This window comes from Lepisosteus platostomus, chromosome 5 (assembly GCF_059453375.1).
Source record: "Lepisosteus platostomus isolate fLepPlt1 chromosome 5, fLepPlt1.hap1, whole genome shotgun sequence".
NCBI lineage: Eukaryota > Metazoa > Chordata > Actinopteri > Semionotiformes > Lepisosteidae > Lepisosteus > Lepisosteus platostomus.
The window spans coordinates 45,964,065-45,979,715 of NC_142615.1; the positions used below are offsets into that span (position 1 = coordinate 45,964,065).

General features: G+C 46.7%; 1 pseudogene; it reads left to right on the top strand.

Moving 5' to 3' along the window:
* The first annotated feature begins 6,240 nt into the window (after nt 1-6,240).
* On the top strand, nt 6,241-9,888 carry LOC148667328 (globoside alpha-1,3-N-acetylgalactosaminyltransferase 1-like; annotated as a pseudogene).
* The last annotated feature ends 5,763 nt before the right edge of the window (nt 9,889-15,651 follow it).

Consider the following 15,651-nt stretch of genomic DNA (forward strand, 5'->3'; position numbering starts at 1 on the left):
CTGTTTACTTGTTTACTTGTACATTGTCTGCTGTTTGTTTGTATATTGTCTTGATGCACTGCCTGCACTTTGTGTTTTACACTTTTTTTAACAATCGAGAGACTTCCTGTCAGTAAGAATTCCATTGTACCAGTACATGTACCGGTTACATATGGCAATAAAGTTCAAGTTCATTACAGTGACAGTGTATCCTGACCAGGACAGGTTGAGTTTTTAGGCCTCGCTCTCCTTTTTCTCCAGTCATGGCACTGCAGAATAGGGACAGTCCAGGCTCCAAGCAGTGCACTTTTTTCTTTCTTTTTTTTCCCATTTACACTGCTGCCTCAGCCCCCTCAAGCAGGGCATTGACTTTTACCGGTGTTTGCTGTGGCTCCTCCCCAGAACCTGCACTGTTACACCAGAAATCCACATCTTCATGGAGATTTTAAATGTGTGATACAGCAGAGTCCAACAGCCTGTGACTGACAAAATAGCACTTCCTGGCTTCAAAACTGCAATATTTAAACATCCCTCTTTATTATTAATGAAGGATCATGAATAATTAATTTCTGATTCATTAACTTGGTTAATTCGTTGATTCATTAACAGGTCATTGCTGATTCCTGCAGACAATCCTGGTTTGCTGTGTAAAGGGTTAAAACCCATTTGAATCTTTCTGGCTTTGTCTTTTCCTTCTGTCTGGGGACAGAGAAAATATCCTCTGTCAGAAAATGAGAGTGAGAAACAGAGAAAATATCGATTTTGTTTGTGTGAAAAGGTTTTTGTGTGTTGGTTATTTTCTCTCATGTTGTGAATAAAACTCCACTGAGTCTCTCTTACAGCTGCTTTGTGTGCCTGTAAACACTCTTATTCCTGACACCTCTATCTAGAGAGTATCACACCCCTGTCTCTGTGATTCTCTTTGGCTTTGACAAGGATTTCAGCACAGAAATACAACGCAACTGCTAGAGCACTGATGAAGCAGTCAGACCTCCTGTCTGGAGCCCTGGAACAGTGGGACCCAGGACTGGGAATCAGGATTTGGTGCTGTGTGTGAAAGTCAGCGTTGTATTAATCCAGCACACCGGTGAGACAGGGTGGCACTGATTGAGCTGTGCTGGCAGTGTCAGTGTTACGGTTTCCAAATTATTAGAAACCACTAAAGAACTTAAACAGACCCTGCGCAGCACAGCGGAAGCCTTTAAAGGGCAAGAGCCAAAACAACAGTCTGAACATACATTTGAATACAAAGTTTTTATAACAAACCCATGGGAAATTACAATATAACATTGTCTATAACACAGTCTAAGGTCATGGATATCAGGCGAACAGGATATCAGGATTTACAAGTTGAAATACAGGCATAAGACAAAACACTGGGTCCCTCCAAACCAGACTTCTGCGATTACGATGTAATCCAAATACAGACTCCCAAATTCCAACCTTCTCCATACGAAGGCACCTGTCACCAGGAACCGGATACAAGGCCATTCACACTGGGAAAACCAGGACCCAGAAAACCAAGAACTTCGCAACCCAGGAACATGGAATAGGATTCATGAAGATGTCTGAACCAGGAAAACCCAGGAGTCTATGCCGAAGATCCAGAACCAAGAAACCGAAAGCTTAAGTGCTGGAGCAGGTCCGGCTGTACAAGCTGACACTGGAGATCTGACAATGCTGAGCCCCGAATACAGGGTTAATCAACCTTATATACAAGGAAGCAACCAGTAAACCGATTCTGACTGGCCACCGCATAATCAGCACCACTCAGAGTGTTCTGACAATTAGCGCTTCTTGACAGTCACAGCCCCTGTTTCACCCTGATTCACTCCTGCTTCTCTCTTGAGCTCCACTCCTTCTCCACATTCCTAACAGCCTGTGATGAGATCTCAACATCTGCCTCTTGTAGTTGGTCTGGCTGCCTCAGTGTGGAGAGAGATCTCTTCCCTGTTTCCCTCTGAAGCTGTTTTTTACCATCTTGTGTTTCTGTCTCAAACTCCTGAGTCTGTCTCTCCTTCATCTTGACAGATCTCTCTGACAGCTGATGGCAAAAACTGTGTGTTTTAGGAGCTCCAGACAGACATGAGGCTGTCATGTTAATCAGATCAGACAGGGTTGGTGATGACAAGCATGGGTCATCCCAGGGATGCGCTGTCTAGAAAAGACTGAAACACTGAATGATTTTATTTGGATTCAGGTCAGGGTGTAAATTAACAAGGGACTCAGTGAATGAGGTCTGGACTGTGCAGGAAGCTCACTGTGTATCCAGAGATGCTACAAAACAACAGGTTTCCAGCCCTGTGATTCACATTAACTCCTTTTCTGGGGGATCGAAGGACAATTACTACAGTTTACTTATTATTGTGACAGAAGGAGCAGCTGGAACCAGAGCACCACAAACTTGGGATGCAGTGATTCAGTGTGAGCTGACAGCAATCTGATTGGTGAGAAAAGGACACAGGCAGAACAGACTAATCCCTGAGCAGACCTCCACTACAGTCCCACCCCCACAGCCCAGTAAGATACACCCTGGTACTTATGATTGAAGATAAGAGGACAGTCAGACAGGCAGTGTGAAAACAGTCATTAAGGAGGGGGTCTCCTTTTATACCCCAGTTGTGCCCAGATGAGGGAATTTACAATTATTATCATCACCGCCGTCTACATCCCCCGATGTAGAGGTACTGTACTGCAATAAACAAATAGGAATCTGCAAATCCCGACGTTGTCACGATCATCATCCCTCCTCTAGAGGGTGCTCCTACCATTTTTTGTTGTGTTCCCAGCTTTATTTGCCCCAGCTATGTCCTTCCCCTTTTCCCTATTGAGCCTGGCATCTCCATAGTTCTAGGCTCAGCTTTGGAAGACCCTACCACCAGGCACAGAAGTGGCCCAAGGGCAAAGGCTTCACCACGGCCCCCTGACCTACTGAGTCCGTGGCTCGGAGTGCTTTATCCCATCAAACTTTTAATTATCCGTGTTCCTAGTTCCCTGTTCCAGAGTTCATCTTGGATGGATCTCCTGGCACTTGGACCTTGGACTGCGCCCTGATTTTCCCTATTGGACTTCCTTTGGACTCGTTCGTCTGCGCTCCCCCCATGCAGCAGTTCACTGCTGTCATTACCCCCAGTGTTTCTACCCGACCCGATCCTGCTGTGTCTTCCCTGATGTCCTCCTCAAGTCACTACCGGATTATACCATCTCGTATAGGGTCTTTAAACAACGCATTTTCATGGGAGTCAGAACCGGCTTCCCTGACAGACACAGCCTTTATCTTCGTGGGTGACTTTAATCATACAAATCTCAACTCCGGTCTCCCGAAATACCATGTCTCCTTCCTAACGAGAGGAGAAAACACCCTGGACCATGTTTACAATACGATTCAGAATGCTTACAAGGCCGTACCCCTCCCCCACTGTGGAAACTCAGACCACTTCACTCTGTTTCTCCTCCCGGCATACAGACAGCTGCACAGGCGACTGAAACCAGCCGTCAGGATGGTGAGTCTGGCATGAAGGATCTGAATCAGTCCTGCAGGACTGTTTTTAATGCACTGACTGTGATGTGTTTAAAGTGACAGTCAGCCAGGATCAATCTAAAGAAGAGTATTGCAAAAACACACTCAAACGGGAATTAGAGGGACACTTCACCACTAATGACCCACGGTGCATGTGGCAAGATATACAGGCCCTCGCAAACTACAAAAGGAAGAACATCTGTGCACCTGCGCATGATGCCTCCCTGCCTAACAAGCTCAACACCTTTCATGCTCAGTTTAAAGCGAGCAACACAGAACCAGTCAACAGAGCTGCAACCTCCGCAGCTGACCAGGTGCTCTCGCTGTGAGGTGAGGAGATCTCTGCTAAAAGTGAACACACGCAAGGCTGCAGGACCTGACAGCATACCCAGTCACGTCCTCAGAGCCGGCACCAATCAACTGGCAGGTGTATTCACAAACATTTTCAACATGTCCCTGCCCCAAGCTGTAGTCGCCACTTGCTTCAAGACAACCACCATCATCTACTGCCCAGTGGCACTAACCCCTGTTATCATGAAGTGCTTTAAGAGGCTGGTCATGGGGCACATTGAGGACACAATTCCAGACACAGTGGACCTATTCCAATTTGCCTACCAGCCCACCAGATCCACAGATGATGCAATGTCCATTGCCATACACTCTGCTGATAAAAAGAACACATACGCAAAACTACTATTCATCGACTTCAGCTCAGCTTTTAACACTATCATTCCAGAGAAACTAGTCAATAAACTCAGTGCACTGGGTCTTGACACCACCCTCTGCAACTGGATTCTGGACTTCCTGACAGGCAGACCTCAGGCTGGCAGGCTTGGAAACCACACCTCCGGCACACTAACTCTGAACACTGGGGTCCCCCAGGGGTGTGTGCTTAGTCCATTGCTCTACTCCCTCTACACCCACGACTGTAAGGCCAAACAACACCAACTTCATCATCAAGATTGCCGATGACACCACAGTTGTAGGTCTGATCACAGACAATGATGAGAGGGCCTACAGGGAGGAGGTCAATCTCCTTACAACGTGGTGTGATGACAACAACCTCACCCTCAACGTCAGCAAAACCAAGGAGCTGATCGTTGATTTCAGGAAACTGCAAACCAGACATGCCCCTATCCACATCAATGGGACTGAAGTGGAAAGGATCAGTAACTTTAAATTCCTTGGCGTCCATATCACCGAGGACCTCACATGGTCTCTCAACACCACCTATCTGATCAAGAAAGCACAACAGCGCCTGTACTTCGTAATACGGTTGAAGAAGGCTAAGATATGTCCCCAGATCCTCACTAACTTTTACAGATGCACTACAGAAAGCACACTGACAGCCTGCATCACAGTGTGGTATGGCAACTGCGGTGCTGCTGACCGCAAAGCTCTACAGTGGGTGGTGAAAACTGCCCAGTCCATCACTGTGTTACGATCCCTGCCTCTCGGCAACGGAGGAGGCAGAAGTAGGTGTAGCCCCTATCCATCAGTTCACCTATCAGTTTTCCCATTCACCACCACACCCCCGTCTCATCCTACTTAAACACCTGTCCTTCCCTACCTCGTTGCTCAGTATTGGTTTTCCCTATCGAGCTTCCTGGTTGCGCTTCTTCTACTCTGTGTTTGTCTTGGATTTCGGCTTACGGTTTTCCCTTTTGGACTTCGGCTTTTCGGATCTCGGCTTGGATTGGTACTTTCGCTCTGTCTTGGATAGCTGGCTACCTCTGGATTCTCGGATTGCTCTACGGACTACGACTTCGGATCACACTTCGGCTTCGGTACATGTTTCCTTTCGGATATCTTGCTCCCCCTGGACTCTCGGCTCGTTCCTACGATTACGGTTTACTTTCGGTTTACGACTTGGCTTTGTTCGCTCCTGCAAGTGGGTTCACTCACTAGTTCGGTCCCTATTACCGAACTCGTAACACACTGGGGTTGCCCTCCCATCTATCCAGGACATTTATGACAGATGGTGCTTGAGGAAAGCTCTAAGCATCATCAAAGACCCCACACACACCAGCTACAGACTTTATGATCTGCTATCATCTGGAAAACGGTACTGGAGCATTCGGGCCCGGACTACCAGACTCAGAGACAGTTTTTACCCCTGTACTATCAAACTATTAAACTCCCAGCCTCTCTCACTCTCACCTCACCTCTCACGTATGATCTGAACCTCACAGTGCCTTCTTTCTTACCAAAAACCCAAACACACATTGAAAATCTACCTCTACCATACATGTCAAAAGCTCACTCCCCATAATTTCTATCCCTTTATTTCATTCTGTTGATGCATATTTTTGTACATAACCTGTTACGTTTTTGTTGTTTTGCACATTGCCTGTTGTTGTTTTTTTTGCACATTGCCTGTTGCTGTTTTTGCACATCGTCTGTTGTTGTTTGTTGCACACTGCCTGTTATCTCTGTCTTTCTTTTGTTATACAATTGTATTGTTGTGGTTGTTTTTTTTTTCTTGTACTACTTATGTCCGAGAGCTATCTAAATAGCATTTTGTTATACCAGGTACCTGTATATGAGTATAATGACAATAAACTTGAACTTGAACAATGCAACACAGTTTTTGCCCCTTTCATCTCAGACACATTGCACACACTACATGTTACTACCTAACCAAAGGCGTAAGAGTTATCACTGGTATCTGTTGAGTTCCCCTTTATTAGGAGGTTTGTTAATACATGATAAAGCTGTCTTTGGTTTAAAGGGGGACTACAATGCTAGTTTCTGGCTTAGAGAGAATCAGCATCGACAACCACAATGAAAGCAAAATGTACACAGTAACTTGGAAAACCTCCCATTTACATTCCAAAGCAGACTGAATCATCAGGTCTGCGCAGTGCCGTGTTCTGCGATTCAGAACAAGGCAACAAAACTCTTTTCTGGACATTCCACTCAGAGCTCTTCACAGGTCATAGGGATCCCACTACCGCAACCAGTGTGCAGCCCCCTGGATGATGCTCCAGCCTGCTCCAATACACAGCAGCTTTCAGAGTGATGAAGCCAGTTCAGAGATGGGGATTATTAGGAGGCCATGATTGGTAAGGGCCAATGGGAAATTTGGCCAGGACACAGGGGTTACACCCCTACTCTTCTCGAGAAATGCCCTGGGTTTTTTTAATGAGCACAGAGAGTCAGGACCTTGGTTTTATGTCTCTTCGGAAGGATGCCACCTGTTTACAGTATAGTGTCCTCGTCGCTATACTGGGGCATTAGGACCCACATGGACCGCAGGGTGAGCGCCCCCTGCTGGCCCCACTAACACCTCTTCCAGCAGCAACCTTAGTTTTTCCCAGGAGGTCTCCCATCCAGGTACTGACCAGGCTCACACCTGCTGAGCTCCAGTGGGGCTGCCAGTGGTGAGCTACAGAGTGATATGGCTGCTGGCATAATACTTAATGATCCTTTGATAATTCAGTATCAGAATTAATCCCATAGTTGCCAAGCGATGATCTGCTCCCTACAAATGTCAAATGAAAACCCCCGTCTTCCTTCTTTCAGGTTAGCTTTCAAACAGACTAAGGTCCTGGAGCCCCCGTGAGTATTCAAATCCTCATATTTCTCATGTTGGGTCTGACTGCCTTTGCTTTTAACATGGTCAAACTGAAGCGTTTCTTTTTTTGCTAGATGTTTTCGACAGGCCTTAAATGTAATAAATTTGATAAGTGAAGGAAATGTATTTACACTTTCTGTTGGCTTTGCCTGGAAATAAAGACAACGCGTCTGAGCTGCTGCCCTCTGCTGGCTGGTCTGTGTCATAACACTGTCACCCCCAGGGTTTCAATCCCTGCAATCATAAGTAAAAATAAGGCGCCAGCCGGAATTGGGGTCTCCAGAGTTCTGATCGCCTCTCTCGTGTCCCAGGAGGAGAGGCGTGCTGACCGTCACCCCCTGGCTGGCTCCCATCGTCTGAGATGGGACCTTTGACCCCTTGATCATCGACAGGATCTACAAGCCCCTCAATGTCACCATAGCAACCACAGTCTTCACGGTTGGCAAGTAAGACATGTTTATCACAAAGAGTACTTAACAAAAATATATCTTCTCTATCCGTGCCTTCTTTTAGAATGTGCTCTCCTACACTCTGGGAGGAGGCACTGTTCCAGATCCCCTGTATCAAGACTAAGAGAGCATTAACTTTCTTTCTAACTAAAAGCATTCTATTGTTGAACACTAAAATAAAAAGAGGAAGGCCTCTTATTACTACTGTTGTTTTTAGACTCTTTAGAAGCTAATTGTTTGATTCAAATCTAATGCCAGCAGCCATATCGCTTTGCAGCTCACAACTGGCAGCCCCCACTGGAGCTCAACAGGTGTGAGCCTGGTCAGTACCCGGAGGGGAGACTCCTGGGAAAGCTGAGGCTGCTGCTGGGAGAGATGTTAGTGGGGCCAGCGGGGGGTGCTCAAACTGCAGTCTGTGTGGGTCCTAATGCCCCAGTATAGTGATGGGGACACTGGACTGTAAACAGGCGCTGTCCTTTGGATGAGATGTAAAACCGAGGTCCTGACTCTCTGTGGTCTTTAAAAATCCTAGGGTGTTTCTTGAAAAGAGTAGGGGTGTAACCCCGGTGTCCTGGCCAAATTTCCCATTGGCCCTTACCAATCATGCCCTCCTAATAATCCCCATCAATGAACTGGCTTCATCACTCTGCTCTCCTCCCCACTGAGAGCTGGTGTGTGGGGAGCGGACTGGCGCACTATGGCTGCTGTTACATCATCCAGGTGGGGGCTGCACATTGGTGGTGAAGTGGGATTCCCCATTACTTGTGAAGAGTTATGGAGTGTCCAGAAAAGCACTATATAAGTGTAAGCAATTATTATTATTATTATTATTATTATTATTATTATTATTAATGGTACTGGAGTTCTGATTGAGCAGTGCAATTGAATGTTTTGTATTATTGCAAAACAATTGTTATTGCAGTGTTCTTGTACCGCATTATTATTGTCGAAAATGTTATGTGTTCATGAGCTTTTGATGTGCAAGACAAGTTCCCTCAAGGGCAAAAGAGGTCGATCCAATTTACTTCTGGATTCCTGGCTGAGGGGTAGACCATTTTAGCAAATCACAAACTCAAGCTGGCAGATTTAACTGGCTATGGGGGGGGCTAAACTCTTGATGTTGATTTTTTAATACATTTCACTTCATATAGGCCAGCTTTTGAAAATGCCTGGAAAAAGGAGTCGGCAGAAAAAATCTTTAGCAGGGCTGAAATTTAGGATCCGCTATTGAAAAGGCCCTGGAAAGGGAAAATATGTCTTCCGAGGGGTAGAGAAAAAAGAGTGGAGTGTCCAGGCAAGCAGAGGGAATATGGCAGGGTGCACCCTGGATGGGACGCCAGTCCATCTCATGGCAAATGCATAGACAGACGCGCGCACACACACACTCAAAGCAGGGACAATTTTCCCCAGACGCCAATTTACCCACCAGCACGTCAGTCTTTGGACTGTTGGAGGAAGCCGGAACACCCGGAGGAAACCCACTCTAACCCAGGGTGACATCATGCGAAATAGCACCCCAGGGCCCCATCACTGCGAGGAAGCAAAGACTAACCACCATGCCCCCTCCATTCCTGAACCATTCCCCCTCTTTTCCCAGGTACATGCGGTTCCTGAAGGGGTTCCTTGAGTCGGCGGAGAAACACTTCCTGGTGGGGTTCCGGTTGAACTACTATGTCTTCAGGGACCATCCGGGCGAGGTGCCAAAGGTGTCCCTGGCCCCCGGGAGGAACCTCACCGCCATCCAGGTGCCCAAGTTCGACCGCTGGCAGGAGATCTCTCTGCGGCGGATAGAGATCATCCGGGAGACCATCGAGGAGCGGATCCGCCGGGAGGCCCGGTATATTTACTGCCTGGACGTGGACAAGCGCTTCCAGAACCGCGTGGGCGCGGAGGTGCTGGGCGGGCTGGTGGCTGCCGTGCACGCCTGGTTCTATTATAGTCACCGGGACCAGTTCCCCTACGAGCGCCGGCCGGCCTCCGCCGCCTACATCCCCTTCAACCGGGGCGACTTCTACTACCCGGCGGCCGTGTTCGGGAGTCTCGTCGACGACGTGTACCGGCTGGTCAAGACCTGCAAGGAAAACCTGCTGGTGGACAAGAGGAACAACGTCGAGGCGGCCTGGCAGGAGGAGAGCCACCTGAACCAGTACCTGATCCGCAACAAGCCCACCAAGTTGCTGTCCTCCGAGTACATGTGGGACGACCAGAAGCAGTGTGTGAATGAGGTCAGGGTCATCCGCTTCTCCACTGTCCGGAAGAACCTCGCCGAAGTCCGGGATAATTAGACAGTTGCGGCGGATCCTCCCGGTTGTGCACTTGAGCCGCCAGTACTGACCGAAAGTGAGGCGTGACGGGCATATCCTGTCACAGGTTATGATGCATTTTCCCGAAGACGATTTGTCACGTTAGCGGTTCGGATGGGTTAAGGCAACCGTCCGCATCCAACCGATTCGTCCGGAGGCGGCTTTCCGTCTTGGGTTTGAATCTGTTTACGGGAACATACCACAGTGGCTTAACCAACCTCTGACCCCCCCCCCCCACTCCTCCCAACTGTCAACAGCAGCCGGTTCAACCTTACAGGAACACACACACGTTTTAATCTCATTCCATCCTTCCATTTTCCGACCCCTTTATCCGATTCAGGGTCGAAAAACCAGGGATATCTCCTGGAATGGACATGCGTTCTGTGCAAGGAGAGACATGTGGGCCGCGTAATTTGTCACTATATTTTGTCATACAGTTCAAGAGCTTTTTAAATAAAAACTCCCTATTTGCAATATAACACAAGGTCCTGGTGACAGTTTCTGTTTATGGGATCTGCAGTGATCTGCTGCATATTTGCAAGATGCTGATATAGTCTGCACATGCACTCTTAAAACAAAGGGGAGCTGCACGGCTATTTTTATAGTTTTGGGTTAGAGAGAATCGCCATTGATGAGCGCACTTCAAACCACAATAAAAGTAAAATGTACACAGTAACTTGTAAAACCTCCAATTTGCATCACAAAATAGATTCAGTGAGGCAACAAGACTTGGGCTGAGGTGAAGCGGCCTTTATTACACTGTAAACAAGCAGGCTTGCGGATACATGTCTTTTGATCTAACAGAAATATTGCTGTCAACCTCCAGGCTGTTGTGCTGATACGTGGAGCTTACTTGTTAACTCTGCATGCAGGTCGTGTTTTCTGCAGTGAAATGTCTGCTGCACCACCTGCGCTTGTTCACTCGTCCATCGCATTACATCCGTCATCACAGTGATCTCGTGAGCAGGAAGGGCTACATCACAACATGCTTTTTGTGGGAACTCTTGCCCTCGCCTGTGGAGAGACGAGGGATTTGCAACAACACGGTGCTTTACGGCACTTCACAAAGCTTATGATTTTGTGCTTAATTCAGATTTTTTCCAATTTTTCTAAATTGTCCATGGATTTATTTTGTTACTGGGGCTTAATCACTGGTATGAGAAATTGGGACTGCCGGACCTACATGAAGACACATCACAATTGTTGAAACGTTTCTACATTTTCTTGTGCTTGTGTTGGTACATGTAAGACAATAGGGGGTTTGGGGGTAACGCCTAAAACGGTGGCGGGGGCAGCTGATTTGCCCCCCCCCAAATCTGGCTACATCCCCCAACTGTGTTAACTTTGTCCGTGCTTTGGAGAATCTTCCCTCGTAGTTTTCAGATTTTTGGTGCTCAAAAAAAGGCTGAGGCTCACAGCCTGTGAGTGTAAGGCGTTTGCAGCTCTCTTGAAGACTGATTCCAGTGCCGATCTGTACTATAAGATGGCAACCGGGGATTGTGCTATCGCACCAGAAGTAACGCGTCGCATAATGACAACGTAATGTACGTGATCAAGAAAGGAACAATTTCAGGGGAACCCAAGATTTTTTTATCGCCAATAACTTATTTTTAAGAAATCGAACTTTTCTTGGGTGGGCTTAGTCTTACGCTCAGGACAAGCTGATCTAACCCTGTGGTGATCACGGGACAAGCAGGACATGAAACGCCACTTCACTGCCGTGATTTGCAAAGTAAATAGCAGGGTTTATGGCCACGATCCTGCACCTTCAACCTAGGTTGTTAAGAGTTTTTGCATGCTGGTACTAAATGCCATTACAAAAGGGGACCCACTGAGGTTGAAGCTGTTTTTGAAAAAGACGAGTATTTGCTGGCTAAACAAGACACTTGCAGACACATGGGAAGTGGTACTGAAGTAAATGGATTAGAATATATATGGGAAAAGCTGCCAGCAGAGATGAAACTATGTTGTGTTAAGATTGTATCGCACAGTAGGAGTAGGAGGATCTCATTTAGAATAGTGCATATAATGTTGGTGCCTCTTCTTCTCAATTTAGGGTAGTTTCCACTTGTGGTTGGAGTTTCATGGTTCATTCCGAAGAAATCAGATGGGTTGACTTTGATCTATGTTCAAGACTCAAGAGATTCTGTCAGTGTAGAACACTACCCTTCAGACTAAAGATACTCAGCTCCTTCAGACCTGTCAGTGTGGGACATTCCCTTCAGACTAAAGACTTCTTTCAGCCTGTCAGTGTACCTTTGATGGACAGGGTGCCAGTCCGTCAAAGGATGCTAACCACTATACCAGAACTGTGCCACTTCTGAACAGTGTAGACTAATTTTCTGAAATAATCTGCTGAAACTTTGTTGCGCCACCTTCTTTGTTGACAGTGTTTTGTCTTTGTCGTATTGGTTTTGCTGGACCTTGGCCGTAAAAAAACAAATTTATCCCCCCACCCCAATAGATATAAATCCAAACCTGATTTGCCAGGGATTAAAATTTAAATGAGCCCAAAGTAAAGCAGAGAGACTGATTTGCCTAGGCACCTGGCACGGGGTGGGGGGAGGAGTCCGATTTGAATATTGTCCCTGCAGAGAATCAATTAGATAGGGCCTAGCTAAGCCCAAATGGTTTCCATGGGGACCGCAGCTAGGTGATCAGAGGGCTGTACAGGCCTGGTAACAGTCCGCGTCTAGCAGCATCCCGGGACGTCGGAGACACTCCCCGAATCCAGAGGGGAGAAGAAGGGTGAGTGGTGACTAAATTAGAGGGGAAAAAAATATCGAGGAGCAAATTTTCAGAAAAAGTGCAAAGTTTCAGAAACGCTGTGTAATGAGTGACCTATTAGGAAATCCCGATGTTACTGTTTCGAGGTGTGGAGGAAGATTTTGAGGATTATAGGGAAATTTCAGGACATTTTAAAGATTATCAATGTCCAAACCTGCGAGAAATGTAAGCTTGGTTCGTTTGAGAGTCTGGGAACTTTTAAGCGGGTAGGTTTTTTTTTTAAGTACCAAGCGAACCGACAGGGCTCAAAAAGAGCGTTTATTTCACTGTAAGCCCGCAATGTGACCTGTTTTGAAGAGGGAGTGGTTGGTTGCTTTATTGGAGTAAGTGGCGACTCCAAAGCCAGGCTCTGCCTTAAGTGAAACTGTACAGGTCAAGCGATGTTGACCCAGGGAGAACCTGATGAGAAAGATGAAAAACGATCAGCTTCTCCTTTATTTTCATGACATCACCTTGCTTTAAGTAACTGCTTCTCCAGTTAAAAACAAATCGGTGTCTCTGTGGCTAAGGCTCTGTGCCTGTGGCTGGAAGGGTTTGCTGGTTCAAGTCCCGCGGCTGGCAGAGGAATCCTACTCTGTTGGGCCCCTGAGCAAGACCCTGAACCCCAGCTGCTCCAGGGGTGTCGTATAAATGGCTGACCCTGTGCTCTGACCCCCAGCTTCTCTCTCCCTGCCTGTGTGTCTCATGGAGAGCAAGCTGGGGTCTGTGAAAAGACAAATTCCTAATGCAAGAAATTGAATATGGCTAATAAAAGTGATCTGATCTTACCAATTCAGGGCCACAGGACCTATTCTGGCAAGCAAAGGGCACTAGGCGGGCTACACTCTGGACAGGACGCCACTCCATCACAGGTCTTGGTAAATTGATCATGTATTATGTCTTTATTATGTATGTGTTGTGTTTGTCCGGCAAAGTCAAGTTCCCATCTGGGCCACTAAAGGCTGGAACCTAATTGGAAACTACATCTAAATGAAAATCGAAGAAATCTGAAAGGAGCTCTTAAGTGTTTCTCTGATTGCAGATTCGCCGACCCACAGTGATGGCTAAGAAGATATGCCTCACCTTAATCGTCTCAGGTTAGTGAGTCCTTTTTTCATTTGTGTGGACTAACCCCGAACCTCTGTTTGGAAAGATGATGTTGCTTTACTGCACAGTATTCAAGTTCAAGTTCATTGTCACTATACTCATATACAGGTATATGGTATAACGAAATGCTATTTAGCGAGCTCTCAGACGATACGTAGTACAAAAAAACAACAAATCAATTGTATAATAAAAGAAAGACAGAGACAACAGGCAGTGTGCAAAAACAACAACAGGCAGTGTGCAAAACAACAAAAGGTAACAGGTAATGTGCAAAACAACATCAGATGTGCAAAAACATGCATCAACAGAATGAAATAAAAGGATAGAAATGATGGGGAGTGAGCTTTTTGACATGTAAGGTAGAGGTAGATTTCAATGTGTGTTTGAGTTTTTGGTAAGAAAGAAGGCACTGTGAGGTTCAGATCATAGGTGAGAGGTGAGGTGAGAGTGAGAGAGGCTGGGAGTTTAATAGTTTGATAGTGCAGGGGTAAAAACTGTTTCTGAGTCTGGTAGCCTGGGGCCAAATGCTCCGGTACAGTTTTCCAGATGGTAGAGGGTCATACAGTCTGTAGCTGGGGTCTGTGGGGGTCTTTGATGATGCTTAGAGCTTTCCTCAGGCACCATCTGTCATCAATGTCCTGTATAGATGGGAGGGCAGCCCCAGTATGTGAACAGAACTGTGTCACCAGCTCTCTGTAACTATCTGAAACACAACGACGGTTACTTATCGACAGATACTTTATTGATCCCGTGAGGGGAAATTGCAGTGCGACAGCAGCACAGTCATCACAGCAACAGTGTAATGAAATGATACAACAATACAAAAACACAATCCAATCAGTCCAGTCAGTGAGAAGTGCGCTAAGAAGAGTCGCTCACAGTCCAGAATATACAAAGAGCAAGCCGGAACAGTACACAAAAAAGTTGTATTGCACAATATAAATATATTGTCCCTGGCATGTATTGCACAAAAAACAGTTGTAAACGGGGAAAAAAAAAACTGAGGGAAGCAGAGAGTTTACTGTTTAGTCCAAAACCAGGTCAGTGTCAGTGCTGCTCCTGCCCAGACACACAGTGGATGAGTGGTACAGTCTGATGGCAGAAGGCACGAATGACCACCTGTAGCACCCCCTGTCCCACCGCGGGTGGATCAGCCTGTCGCTGAATGTGCTCTTCATTCTCCCAAGCATGTCTTAGAGGGAAAGATGGGAGATGTCCATGATGGCCTGTAAGGTTTTTCCTGGGGCGCACGATCGACCTTTTCGGAGTTCTCCAGTAAAGAGGCAAAGAAATATGTGTGCAGCTTCATTCAAATACACCGTTTGCTCCTGCCTACTTGTTAATTTTATTTAGAATTGGTCACAAATTTATATAGTGTCATAGGGAAAAAAAAAACAGTGAACGGTTATAGACAATTTGCCAAGGTTAATTTATGGCTGGTTTTAAAAAAATGATTATATACAGTATATGTATTGTAATCTCCTCATGTGGGCTTTTTCTCTCCTTTCCAAAATGGACCGGCAGAGATGGAAGATGAAAAGACCTCTGAACTTCGGTGTTGAAAGGGCTGGAGCTTACAATCAGTCCCAATACAGTCAGTCCAGGGGTCTGTGTCCCCGGTCCAGTTAGTCCAGGCGGTCTGTGACCTCTGGTCCAGTCAGTCAAGGAGGTCCGTGACCCCGGTCCAATTAGTCCAGGGATCTGTGACTCTGGTCCAGTTAGTTCAGGGGTCTGTGTCCCCGGTCCAGTCAGTCCAGGGGTCTGTGACTCTGTTCCAGTTAGTCTAGGAGTCTGTGTCTCTGGTCCAGTCAGTCCAGGGGTCTGTGACTCTGGTCCAGTCAGTCCAGGGGTCTGTGACTCTGTTTCAGTTAGTCTAGGAGTCTGTGTCTCTGGTCCAGTCAGTCCAGGGGTCTGTGACTCTGGTCCAGTCATTCCAGGGATCTGTGCCAC